General features: G+C 39.6%; 1 protein-coding gene across 8 annotated transcripts in view; it reads right to left on the bottom strand.

Annotated features, from left to right (window-relative positions):
- The window catches only part of znf536 (zinc finger protein 536), a 504,062-nt gene that overhangs the window by 482,296 nt on the left and 7,837 nt on the right, over positions 1-13,929 (bottom strand). For all 8 annotated transcript variants that reach the window (XM_072279690.1, XM_072279689.1, XM_072279688.1 and 5 more), the window contains exon 2: positions 8,646-8,761. The gene's annotated coding sequence lies outside the window, so the exon portion shown is untranslated. The remainder of the gene's footprint in view (positions 1-8,645; positions 8,762-13,929) is intronic.

The following is a 13,929-nucleotide window of genomic DNA, read 5'->3' as shown; positions in this document are numbered from 1 at the left end:
TCCGTTGTTTCTTTAGATTCATCAGCTATGTGGAGTGGAGGAGCCTGTTGCATGGATAACAGCTTGCTCTCCATATCATACTGTCCACATAGACAGCAAGAACATGACATCCATAGTCGATGCCGACCAATGGAGCCCCTCATAGGATGATTCCAAAGATTCACTGTTCCTGATTCTACTTACCTCATATTAAGGGACATCAGCCCTGCTTATTTATAAGTCCATAAAGAATTTTGTATTACGATAAGATAAGGTCTCGTTCTTTTAGGCATTAAAGACTGCATGTCAAGTCTATTCATTTGTTCTTCTCATTATAGAAAACAATACTCCATTTGCTATCTCATCCTTGGTCCCACATGGAGTATAATCACCACAATAATACGTCTACTGGAGCAACTTCCTCACACATCTAGTAACCTGGGTTCGGGCCTGACCCCTAGTGCTGGTTATGTGGAGTTTGCACGTTCTCACTGTGGTTGAGTTAATATCCTCCGGATGCACTGTTTCCCCCACAGCCCGAAGACACCAGGTTGTTTGGTGAATTGGCCAGTGTAAATTGCCCCTGTTGGTGGTGGAAGATGAAGGTGTTGATGAGAATGTGGGAAGCGCTGATTACAGGAAACTAATCAGTGGGGTAATGGGATTGCAGTGCATTCAGAATATCATATAGAGCTGTGGTCACCACACTACAGTAAGCTTGTTGCTGAATTGCAAAGATTCCAGAAGGAATTCGCCAGGATATTTTCTGGAAAGGAGAACTGTAGTTATAAGCAGAGATTGGACAGACTGGCTTTATTCTCAATGGAAGATTAAACAGGAACAGGAGGTTGAAAGGCAAATTTACGGAGGTTTATAAAATTATGACAGGTATAGATTGGACAGCTAGTCAGAGTACTATTCCCAGGAGAGGGAGTCAAGAACCGGAGGTGGAGATTATGGGAAAAAAAAGGGATTTAATTTAAAGGGGATCTAAGTATTAATTTTTCACTCAAAGAGTGGTGGTTATCTGGAACAAGCTGCCAGGGGAGGTGGCAGATGTGAAAACAGTTGTGTTTAGAAGGCATTTTAGTAGGTATTTGGTTAGGAAATGAGTATGAGGGATATGGGCCTATTGCAGGGAAGTGTGTTGATGGGCGTCAGGGTCAGCATGGATGAGGAGGGCCAAAAGGCCTCTGTCTATATTGCAAGGAAATCTGGAACAAAACTTATTTCATTTCTTACTCTTAATATTTCATGATGAAAACCATCACAGCACTTACTTCCTGAATTTCTGTATCTCTCTGGTAACTCTCTGCGATTTGTGTACACAGTTGACAGGGATGACAGGGTGGGGAAATGGGGTGTGGGCCAGGTTTTTTTGACAGGTGGTTGAGAGGTTTGTGGGGGGGGGCATAACCTCAGGTTTTGGTGGAGAATTGATGGCAAAGCTATAAGTTAGAAAAGATACCTTGGCCACAGTGACCCAGGTAAAATCAAGTTCTTTAACTAATGCCAAAGCAGGCTTCACCCCTCTGGTTAAGAGTTACTTCAGAATGTGTAACTTGCACTATTCACAACTTTTATTTGCATTGCAGAATCCTGTGAAGGGACATCAGACATGTAATACATGTTGTTGAAAATAATGCACGACATGCATGACATATTATTTTCAAGATAACATTTGGATAGGTACATGGAGGGTCAAGGCTTAGAGGGGTATTGGCTGAACACAGGAAATTGGGACTACCTGGGTAGGCAAAGTGGTCAGCATGGGTTCACTGAGCAGCAGTATTGCTCTATGAATCTATGAAAATCACTGAACAAGCTGAACTCCTTCTATGCATTAGAACACCAAGCACACTGAAATGACAAGTACTTAGCCAATGATATTCTATCCTTCTAGCAAAAAACTTCTTGGCACCTCTAATCTCAATGTAGACTTTCCACTGATATAACCAATAATAAATTCACTGAAACACACGCTTAGAAAAATCATATCTATGCATAATACTGGACATGAGAAGGATATAATAACTAACAAAATCCTATCAGTGAAGCAATTCCAATATTTATCATCTTTTCTATGTAAATTCACCTGACAGTGTGTGAGTGAACTAAAGGGGTATTGCTTGGTTCCCTGTACCATTTATCATGCAAGATTCTACACCAGGTGCCGTGTTCATTTCACTCCATTTCCAAACATCACACCCCAAAACGAACGATCAGCTCTTTTGTTTACATAAACACAAGAGATTCTGCAGAAGTTGAAAATCCAAAGTAACACGCACAAAATGCTGGAGGAACTCAGCAGGTTAGGCAGCATCCATGGAAATGAACAAAAAGTCAACATTTTGAGCCGAAACGCTTCCTCAAGACTGGAAAGGAAGGGGGAAGACATGGGGGGAGGGGAAGAGGGATAGCTAGAAGGTGATTGGTGAAACCAGGTGAGTGGGAAAGGTAAAGGGCTGGAGATGAAGGTATCCGATAGGAGAGAAAAGTGGACCATAGGACAAAGGGAAGGTGGAAGGGATCAGGGGAGGTGAAAAGCAGGTGAGAAGAGATAAGAGGACAGAGTGAGGAATAGAAGAAGAGGGGAGGGTAATTTTTTTACTGGAAGGAGAAGTACAAAGTGTAGATATTCATTCCATCCGGTTGGAGACTACTGAGATGAAATACTAGGTGTTGCTCCTCCACCTTGAGGATGGCCTCATCGTGTCACAAGGGTCATGGACCGACATATCAGAATGGGAATGGGAATAGAAATTAAAATGTTGGGACATTGGAAGTTCTGCTTTTGGCAGATGGACCCGATTTGCTCAACAAAATGGTCCCCCAGTTTGCAACATGTCTCACAAATGTAGAGGAGACCACATTGGGCACACTGAATACAACAGACAACCCTAGCAGATTCACAGGTGAACTGTTACCTCACCTGAAAGGACTGTTTGGAGTCCTGAATGGATGAGGGAGAAGGAGTTGAACGGGCAGGTGTAATACTTTGGCCGCTTGCAGGGAAAAGTGCCCGGAGGGAGACTGGTAGGGAGGAACGAATGGACAAGGAAATCACGAAGGGAGTGATCCCTGCAGAAAGTAGAGAGCGGGGGGGAAAGGTAAAGATGTATTTGGTAGTGGGTTCGCTTTCGAGGTGGTGGAAGTATAAGAGTAGATGGACTGGCTACATCACAGCTGGTATGGAAACACCAATGCCCTCGAATGGAAAGTCCTACATACAGATACAGCCTAGTCCATCATGACTGAAGCCCTTCCCACTATTGAGCACATCTACATGAAACATTGCTACGGGAAAGCAGCATCAATCATCAGGGAGTCCCTCCAGCACGTCATGCTCTCTTCCAGCTGCTGCTGCCATCAGAAGGAGAGAAAAGGAGCCTCAGGAGTCATGCCACCAGGTTTAAGAACAGTCATTCAGGCTCATCAGGCTCTTGAACCAAAGGGGGCAACTTCACTCAATTTCACTTGCCTCCTCATTGAAATGTTCCCACTACCTATGGACTCACTTTCAAGGACTCTTCGACTCATTTTCTTGATATTTATTGTTTATTTATTTATTATTATTATATCTTTCTTTTTATATTTGCACAGTTTGTTGTCTTTTACACACTGGTTGAACACCCAAGTTGGTGATGAATTTCACTGATTCTTTTCTGGTTATTATTCCATTATGGATTTATTAAGTATGTCCACAAGAAAATTAACCTCTGAGTTGTATATGGTGACATAGATGTACTTTGATATTAGATTTACTTTGAACTTTGAAGTTGCGGAGGATGATGTGTTGGATGGGATGCTCATGGCATGCTAGGTCAGGGCAAGAGGGACTCTATCACTGTTAAGGTGGCGGGAAGATGGGCTGAGCGCTAAGATCTAGGAAATGATGCCAGTGAGGGCAGCATCAATGATGGATGAAGGGAAACCCTTTAAGAAGGTGGATATATCCTAGGAACAGATGCGGTGGAGATGAAGGAACTGAGAAAAGGGAATAGCATTTTTACAGTACACAGTGTGAGATCTTTCATTTGTTCACTATTTTATGAAACATTATGGTATGTTAATCATGTCTGCCAATATAACAACAACAATCACACTTCAAAAGCAATCCTTTGGTTTGTAGTATTTTCTTCTTTTAAGTACATGATAAATGCAAATATGTCCTACTTGCTAAGAAAGTTAAAGACCAAAATAAGAGCTTCTATTATCAGAGTATCTGTTCTGATAAGTGGGCAATGCTGCAGAATGTATATGACTTCAAACAAGACCATCTTTAATGTATAAATGTTAATCCTTGATGATACCAAAACTTCTGCAAGATTTTGCTATCGAAAATTCATCAAAACTATATTTTTCCAACAGCTTATGCAAGCAATAATTTGTTTTCATGTCATTTTAAATGTTCTCACCAGCATAAGTCCCTAACAAGTATACCGATATCATATCTTCTGACAATGCCAAGTATCATATCTCCAGGCATGTACACCACCATCACAACCACTGACAGGTATGCCATTATCACATTGCCAGACAAGCATACTGTATTTCACCCATGACAGATATACCAGATTCCTGATAATATTCTGGTTTTAAATTTCCTGACAAATATACCAGCATCAAATCATCAGAGACATATATTCTTATCAATCTCAAAACAGGTAATAGCAATATTACACCTCCTGTAAAATATATCAGTAACACATCCCTTGACAGGAACATTATTATGAAATTTTCCAGGAAGTATAACAAAATCTGATTCCTGACAAGTAAACCATTACTGCATCTCCCAATCAGCGTACCACTCGAGTACCATGTTTCCTAGCCAATATTATATTTCCCAACCAACTTTACGTTGTCCTATCATTATATCAATATCACATCCCCCAATCAGCATCACAGTATCACACTTCTCAACCATTATTCCAGTATCACAACCCTCAACCAGTGTCATATTTCTGAACTGTCAGTCCAATGTTATATCTTCCAACCAGTAGCACATCTCCCAACCAGTATACCAGGCCCACATTTCTCAACCAATATACCAGTTTCATATTTCCCAGCTGGTACACCCTTCCAGTAGACCTGGTGAATATTAAATGCAGAACAAGCATACCACTTCAGAATTGCATTTCCCAAGCTATGTGCCAGCATCAGATTGCCTGGAAATAAGTTGTCTCAATTACTTATTTTATTCCAGGCAAATATTACAACATAGTTTGAGAAGACTTTCGGTACTGGCCCACAAAATGACAGAATAGTTAACAAACAGTTGGTTACACATGCAAATTGCCCACCATAACATTTTAGGAACTGGTTTCAGAAAGCAGATGAAAAGTTAACTGTTTCGCTTCTTAAAATACTAAGATAACGCTACCAGCAAGAGAAAATCTGCAGACGCTGGAAATCTAAGCAACACACACAAAATGCTGGAGGAACTCAGCAGGCCAGGCAGCATCTATGGAAAAGAATACAGTCGACATTTTGGGCCGAGGCCCTTCTTCAGGACCAGAAAGAAAGGGGGAAGATGCCAGAATAAGAAGGCTGGGGGGGTGGGGGAGGGAAAGAGTACAAGTTAGAAGGTTTGTGGGGGAGGAGGAAAGGAAGTAAGAAACTGGGAAATGATAGGTGGAAAAGGTAAAGGGGCTGGAGAGAAGGAATCTAATAGGACCAGAGGGAAAATGGAAGGTGGAGGGGCACCAGGTGGAGGCGAGAAGCAGGTGGGGGGGGCAGAGTGGAGAAATGAGGAAGAGGGAAGGGGGAGAAATAGGAAAAAAAAACCTGAAGCTGGAGAAATCGATGTCCATGCAACCAGGCTGGAGGCCACCCAGATGCAGCACAATGTGTTAATCCTCCACACCAAGAGTGGCCTCATCGTGGCAGAAGAGGAGGGCATGGGCAGACTTTACACTTCGGTTACTGTGAATCAGGATGAACTCAGCTGTCCTACACATGCAAAATGCTGGAGGAACTCAGCAAGTCAAGCGGCATCTATGGAGGGAATAAACAGTCAACATTTCAGACCAAGACCCTTCATTAGGAAGGGTTTCAATCCCGATGAAGAGTGCCGGGCCAAAACATCAATTGTTTATTTCCCTCTATAGAATCGGCCTGAGTTACTGAGTTCCTCCAGCATGTTCTGTGTATTGCTCAAGACTTCCAGCATCTGCAGAATCTCTTGTGTTCAGGTTTCAATCACTGTGTTGCAGGTACACATGGGCTCAATATTCTCCAGTGTGACTAATTATACAGGAAAGTTACATAAATGGAGCATGGGTCAGGGCTGCAGAAATCTGTTATCATCAACTCAGCCAGAACTAACCAGGACTTCAGAAACCTTTCCCTGGTGAAATAAATCTTCTTTTTCAGGATCATTAATTGATTATTTTATGAAACAAAAGGATAAAGAAGTGATTTCAATAAATTACAGTTCAAAATACTAGCTGCACAATGGAGCAGACATTCACTTACAATTAGTACAACAGCATACTAAGCAGCCCGAATGTCAAACAGGAGTTACTTTTTTTCCTTTACTGCATCACTGTTTACTGTTTATTAAATTACTCAGAACCATATTTTATACTAAAATAATTGCATTTTAGTTGTAAATAATAACAAATACACTATCACCAGTACCAAATAACTACATACCTCAGAGCAAAAATACTTCAGTTGCAGAGAATTATTGACCTTCAATTAATTTTGGTGCATATTCTTCGTAGAGTGCAAAATACATACTTTTTTGTTATCATCAAGGTCTTTTTTATGATTACTTTAAATTTATTGTCGTATTTTTACAGGTTAATCCAATTACCCAAAAAGACCAGTCTAACTTGATCTTGCGGTCTCGAAATAATTAAAAGCAACAAATGCACATGCAATGATCTAAAATGAAAAGGTATTGCCAATATGAAAGCTGTAACGCATTCTCTATTGAACCGGTAATGAACCCAGTCATTCTTTCCTATATTCAAATATATAACAGCGCAACTATTCCATATTTTAAAAATTGTAATTGTGCATCCTTAGATCCCATGATTATCATTTCTTACAGTTTTCTTCAAAAATATTCAACACTTTGTAGGTCACTTGCCAAATGTGACCATTTTGCAGCTAATCAGGGGTATTTGTTTCTCTTTCAATACAAATGATGATGACACTTTCTTGATCATCAAGAGACTATGAGCGTCAATACATGAGCAAACTGTATTGCACCAGTTTTTATTTGTTCTACCCAAGATGGAAGATTTTTCTAACATATAGTTTTTCAATGTTATTCAGGTAAAATACTGAAGATAATTGCTCAGCTAAAGTAAATAGGATCCACTGTAGGCAGTCTGAAGTCTTCTGAAACTGAGTCAATTGATTCAGTAGCCAAACCTCTCAAATCTGCATTCATATTCACAGATAGTTGCATTAATCTGATATCAACTTACCTTTAGTATTTTCAATCATATACCAACAGTAAGTGTTAACTTTTCTGAATCAGGTCTTAATAGATATAAATTAAATACAAATTATTTTACTGAATAAATAGTGCAAAGATTAACTGCCTAATCGGTTTGAATAAGTGAAAACATTCAAGTAGCAGAGATCTAATATTTTAGACCACCAAACACATTTGGTCCATGTGTACATTTCAGTAGAACAGAGTTGTAAATCTTACTTTTGCAAGTTTACGCGTGTTTAAACTAAGGCCTTATATACAGTTCTGAATATTGGGCAATGCTGGCTTGCCTTTAAAGTAATTGTATTTCCAAATCTTTAAGCAGATTTATTGTGAGTTCCTTTAAAAGAGTTGTAACGTTTTCGACTGAGAAACTTTTTCAATACATTGAAAATATTTTTTGAGCTCCAGAACTGAATCTCTTGCAGTGATATTCTCTTCAAGTGTATGTGTCAAAACAAGCATAGAGCACAAAGAACAGTCAATATTCAGCACAACCTCAGTTCTCTCATATTAGTGTCGGTAGATGAAACTTGAAAGACAGAGCCATTTATCCTCATTTTGTGTACCAAAATGGAATAGTACAGTCACCTGGCAAAATTCAAGTCTAGATATTCACCTCACTAATATGTTCACAGGTTTAAATTCTCTAGCAAGCTGATGTTACACTCTGCCAGCTGTGCTTACATTGTACACTTTACTCTGGTGAATTGGACTCAGCCACCACTCCAGGGTAAAAAAAATTCAACACTTTTGGCAGTGGTGTCACTTGTGTTTAAATCCAGGGTCGTTGACCTCTGAATAATGACCAGACTTATGCTGCCTCTTCAACAAAGTAATTGCTTTCTCTGAAATTGTAAATTGCAAGAAGACTTCAGATAAGCGTTGCACATCAGGATTAACAAATTTCGGAGAAAATCTGTGCCTCCCTCCTCAGAATTCAAATTAAGATCTCTTGAAGCATAGAGGTCAAATTGCATACTTTACTATCTTTCATGTGATCAGAATGATAGATTTTTTAAAAAACTGAAAGGCAAACCTCATATCAGAGAGGAAAAGTGACATACCAGTGAACATCAAAAATCTCAACCCTCTCTATATTTGCATATTATCTTCAGTAAAGAAATGTTTTAAACATTCATTTGATCAGAAATATTCTATAATAGATTCAATATTAAATGTGTAAGTGATAAATTGGCACCAGTCATCTCACCAATTATATGTCTTGCAAGACGATCAGAGAGGAGCTCTGGCAATGATCATACCAATGTTCAAATCCCAGATCTTTGCATCCCCTCAAATCAACGATGATCTGTCATAGCAAGTAACCTGCAATAGAAAATAAGAAGAAAAAATAGGGGAAAATATATCAAAACAATGTTGTACATACTTCAATAACTCAGTCCAATGACTAGGAACAATCTTGTGCCAATGAGGATGCTTAGATTTTATTGAATTCATTATTTAATTTTAAAATGTTTCAGTTGTCACAATATATCATAGCATGTAATTGCAGGGTAATTTTGTGTGTCCATGCAGGAGCCAAAAAGAAAAAAAAAATCACATGTGCATATTTAAAACCATGGTCTGCTGCTTGCACTCCTCCCTTTGAGTTAAGAGAGAGAAACATAAGCAGCAGACTGACTCGTTCAAGATCTATTCCAAATTGAGCACATAATCTGACTGACAGCAGAACCAAGGAAGGGTAGTAGAGTCAGCAATGCTGCTTTTTGGTTGAGATGCTAAACTGAAACCCTACCTACCTATGCAGCTGGAGGTAAAAAAAAATCCATTTGCACTATGTGAAGAAAGAAAGTACTGTACATCTCTTGGTGTCCTGGCAAATATTCATACCTCAACCAAAAACAGTTTAATTAGTCATTCATCTCATTTGCATTTTGGGGGACGTTGTTGGACACAAATTGACCAGCATGGCCACCCACAAAACAAAAGGGATACTACTTTAGAAAGGATCCATTCCATGGGAAATGCTTTGGAGTGTACCAAGGCTTGACAGATACCGAAGTATATCTAACAATATTTTGTAGACCATGGGTTATTTTTTAATTGCATGTATTTCAAAATATACATAAAACTTCACAGGAGTACAAAATGCTTAACATTTGGAAAGCTATATATATCAAAAAGCACTGAAAGCATAGATGTAATAAATACAAGTGTTGAAATTCTCATCGCTCTGAATAATTTCTGCCAAATTGACACATTTTTAAATGTTGGCATATGCCAGAAAGCAGGAACCATTGCAAAGAGTTAGTACTTCCTAAATATTTGATTGTTTCATTTGAAATCCATTAAGCTTAATTCTTTAATGACAGTTCATCCTATTCTAGCTGCCCATCCACTCATCATCTCAGCCTGAGTTGGACCATTCAAACTCCGAACAACCCATTTAGTTATGACCTATCCTTTCAACATATCACTGCTACCACAAGGATTTCTCGTCTCCACCTTTGCATCATGATACACCTCCACCATCACCTCAAACAGTATTCCATGGAATAACTTTTATATTACATTTCAACACTCACATGACCAGTCTTCAATCTTTAATCCTATTAACTTGAGCTCGATTAAAATCCTATTTCCTTTATCTTAACCCAAATCAAGTTCCATTCAACAACTTAAAATTCACATATTAAAATCGCTCACTGTGTTCTCTCCTCCCTGACTCTGTAATCTCATCAACAAATACCTTTCCATAGGTCTAACATTCCTTGAAGTCTGAGACCTATGTCACCATCATTCACATCCCTCACTACTGAGGACTATGCCTCAGACACACTCGATCTATCTGACACCCTGCCTCTCTCTCCCTCCATACACTTCTGCATGGCACTTGTTTCATAATGCATTCTTTGGCATGGTATGAATCCAAGAACATCATATAAGAATATAAAAAGCTAGAGCAGGCCAAGTGAATCTTTATCTTTGCTCCAATATTCAATAGGTTCATGGCAGATATTTTATTTCAACCCTATTTTCCTTCAATCACCCACGATCCCTTCTAGAAATCTATTGTTTCTTGTCTTGAACTGTCTTGTGACTGAATCACCGCAGAACTCCCAACTGGAGGATGACTCCATCCCGAATTTTCTTCTTAGCTCCATCCTGAATCAATGGCACTTAATTGAGACCCTGACCCCTTGTCTGTGTTGAAATGTAAAGTTATCCACTTTGACAGAAAAGTGAAGTTTTTTTTTAATGGTGACAGATTCATTGGGGTTGACGTCCAGTGGCTAGAAGTATCTGGGTATCAGTTAAACTCGATGTACAGGTATAGCAGGCAATTGAGGCAGCAAACAGTACATCATACTTCTTCCACGTCACCCCTTCCAGGTAAAGCTGAGATTTACGTGCACCTCTTCAACCTTGGTGTTTGCATTCAGCTCACTCGATGTGGCCCTCTCTGCATTGCCATTACCAGACACTAAATAGAGAAACTGCTTTGCCTGACACATGAACTCAGTCTTCCATGGCCAACTGGAACTCTAGGTTATGAGCTATTTCAACTCCCCTGCCCATCCCAGCTCTTGGTCTCCTCGGTCGTCAGGGTGAAGCCAAATGCAAACTAGAGGAGCAGTGTCATTGATTCTGGCAGGGCAGTCTGCACTCTAGTAGTACGAACATTGAATTCTCCAATATTAGATAACCCGCGCCCCCTCTTTTCTGCTGGATGTACCCAGCTCCAACCTCACCCTCCACTCTCAGACTCTTTTTCTTTCCCCTTCCCCACCTGTTCTGCCTAGTACTTGCTCACCTTGCCCACTCAGTGTCCCTTCCCCTCTCCTTCCTTCACCGTTCCCTTTTTACTTTGCCAACCATCTCTCTTCATACACCACCTTCCTTTTTTAGCAGCACACACAAAATGTTGGGAGTCCTGATGAAGGGTTCTAAAACACCGACTGTTGACTCTTTTCCATGCTGCCTGACCTGTTGAGTTCCTCCAGCATTTTGTGTGTGTTGCTCTGGATCTCCAGCTTCTGCGGATTTTCTCTTGTTTGTGACCTTTTTTTATCAGATTCCCTTTGTTGCTTCCACAATCAGTTCCCAATCTCTGACACTGTCACCCCCACCTGGACCCATCTGCGCATTGACTCCTGGCTCCACCAATCACTCCCCAGCTTCTGCCTCACCCCTCTTCGCTTCATTGTACTTCACCTCTCCTTCTCACCTCTTCATACCTGCTAGTCCTGCTGCAGTGTCCCAGCACAAAACAGCCATGAAACTTTTGCCTTTACAGGTGCTGCCTGAGCCAATGAGTTCTTCCAGTAGTTTGTTTTTGCTGGTATGCCAGACTTCATTAGAAGAAGATTCAGGAGCAAGAGTAAAGATGTGTTATTGCAATAAAGTTGGCACCTGGAAAGGCTATGGAGGTTATTCACCAGGATGTTGTGTGGGATGGAGAGTTTCACTTGCAACTCAGGAGAGACTGGATTTGTTTTATTTGGGTGGAGAATACTCAGGGGGGCGGGGGGAGGGTTGGGTGTGAAACTGATGGGTATACAAAATTGTGAAAAGCAGAGATAGAGGAGATGGTAGAAAACTGGTCCCACAACAATGGGATCTAAACTAGAGGGCATAGATTAGGGCAAGGGGTTTGAATTTTAGAGGGGTTATGAGGAAAATCTCTTCCACTAGAATGTGGTTGGATTCTAGAATGCACTCTGTGAAGTACACTCACAATATTTAAGAAATATTTGGAGGAGCACTTCTACTGCCAACAAATAGAAGGCCATAGTCCATTGAAGTTTAGAAGTTCAAGTGTTGGTGAATTGGATTAATATAGGTAGACACTTGATGGTCAACATGGCCAAAGCTCCTGTTTCTGAGCTCTATGAGTCCATGATTCAATTACTCTACTTAGGATAATTGGTCTGTAGTTCCCAAATTTCTATTTTGCTCCTTTCTTAAATAGTGAAGCTACAATTTTCATCTTCCACTCTGTAGGAACTGTTCTAGAATCTACAGAATTTTATATTCACTATCTCCAAAGCCACCTTTTGAAAAAGATTGGGATGTTGGCTGTTAGGTCCTAGGGAATTTTAAATTTTTGTCCCTTTTATAATTTCTCCAGTACTTTTACTTCAATAAAGCTAATTTCTTTATGCTCCTCAATCATCCTTGGCCCTTTGGACTCCACTATATCTGAGCAATTTTCTGTGTCTTCTTTCATGAAGATAGACACAAAAAATGTGTTACATTTTTCTCATCACCTCATTTTTATGACTAGGTCTGTAAGGTGAGATAAATGTATTAACTTGCACCTCAAGACATTCTGCAGATGCTGGAAATCTTGAGCAACACACATAAAATGCTTAAGCAATTCAACAGGTCAGGCAGCCTTGACGGGAATAAGTAGCCAATGCTTCAGGCTGAGACCCTTCATATTCCAGCTCTGATGAAGGGTCTTGGCCCGGAACGTCAACAGTTTATTCTCCTTCATAGATGCTGCATGACCTAACAAGTTCCTCCAACAATTTTTGTGTGTTGCTTAACTTAGGCCACTTTCTTTTACACAAATATAGAAACTTCTAGATTACTCTCTTATTATCATGTTACTAGATAACTCTCTTATTGTACTCCCACTTATGCTGATCGCCCCTGGCTAAATTCTTGAGATTTATCTAATCATCAGGCTTACTGGTTGTTTGGCAACATTAAGTTTTTTTTGGATATTTGGCCATAATGAGAGGAAATAGATGAGCAATGATTAGGTGGTGGAGCAGACTCAATGGGCCGAATAGCCTACTGCCACTCCTATGTACTATGGTTTTTTCCTATTTGTTCCATAAAGGGTCAAAAGTTTATTGTACTTGCTTCTGTTCAATTAATTGTTACTCTGAAGCATCTTGGGTATTTTCCTATATTCTATATTGCTCACACCTATTCTCTGATGCAGAGGTGAATTTTCCTACAGTACAACTCTGCATATGATTGCGAAAAGCTTCTCCGCTGCCTTGTTCATCCTTCAATGGACCAGTTTCAGATGCTAAGTATCACAACATCCGGAGAAACACCAAAGGAAATTTGCTGAAGCTAACTCTGGAAAACCCTTGGAAAATTTAACAATTTAGTTTGATTACTTTGATTATCAACTAATCAAGGTTTATGTGTTGTGAACTGATAACATTAACACTAGGTCATTAATGCAAAACCAAAAATGACATTCATGTATTTTATTCAAACTATTTGATAATACCTGTGTTATGTTTATATAGGTAAGAAGTATATAGATGGAAGCTGATATCCAACTGAATCCATTATTTTCCTTTTTTTATTGGTTCTTCAGAAATAAAAGCATTGTTCAAGTTTTATTTTACCAATGTAGTAAACAGATCACACACACGTCAGATATGACTCTTTATTACGGTTATATAAGAAAAAAGTCTGTAACTTCTTGTTCCTGTGTATATGCACCTGCTCCTGCTTAAAGCAGACAGGAAACATTTTAAAATGTGGCAAAGTGATCAACTTCA

Source organism: Mobula birostris, chromosome 15 (assembly GCF_030028105.1).
Source record: "Mobula birostris isolate sMobBir1 chromosome 15, sMobBir1.hap1, whole genome shotgun sequence".
Taxonomy (NCBI): domain Eukaryota; kingdom Metazoa; phylum Chordata; class Chondrichthyes; order Myliobatiformes; family Myliobatidae; genus Mobula; species Mobula birostris.
Note: the sequence above shows the minus strand (reverse complement) of the source record. Positions and strands in the feature narration are given on the sequence as shown.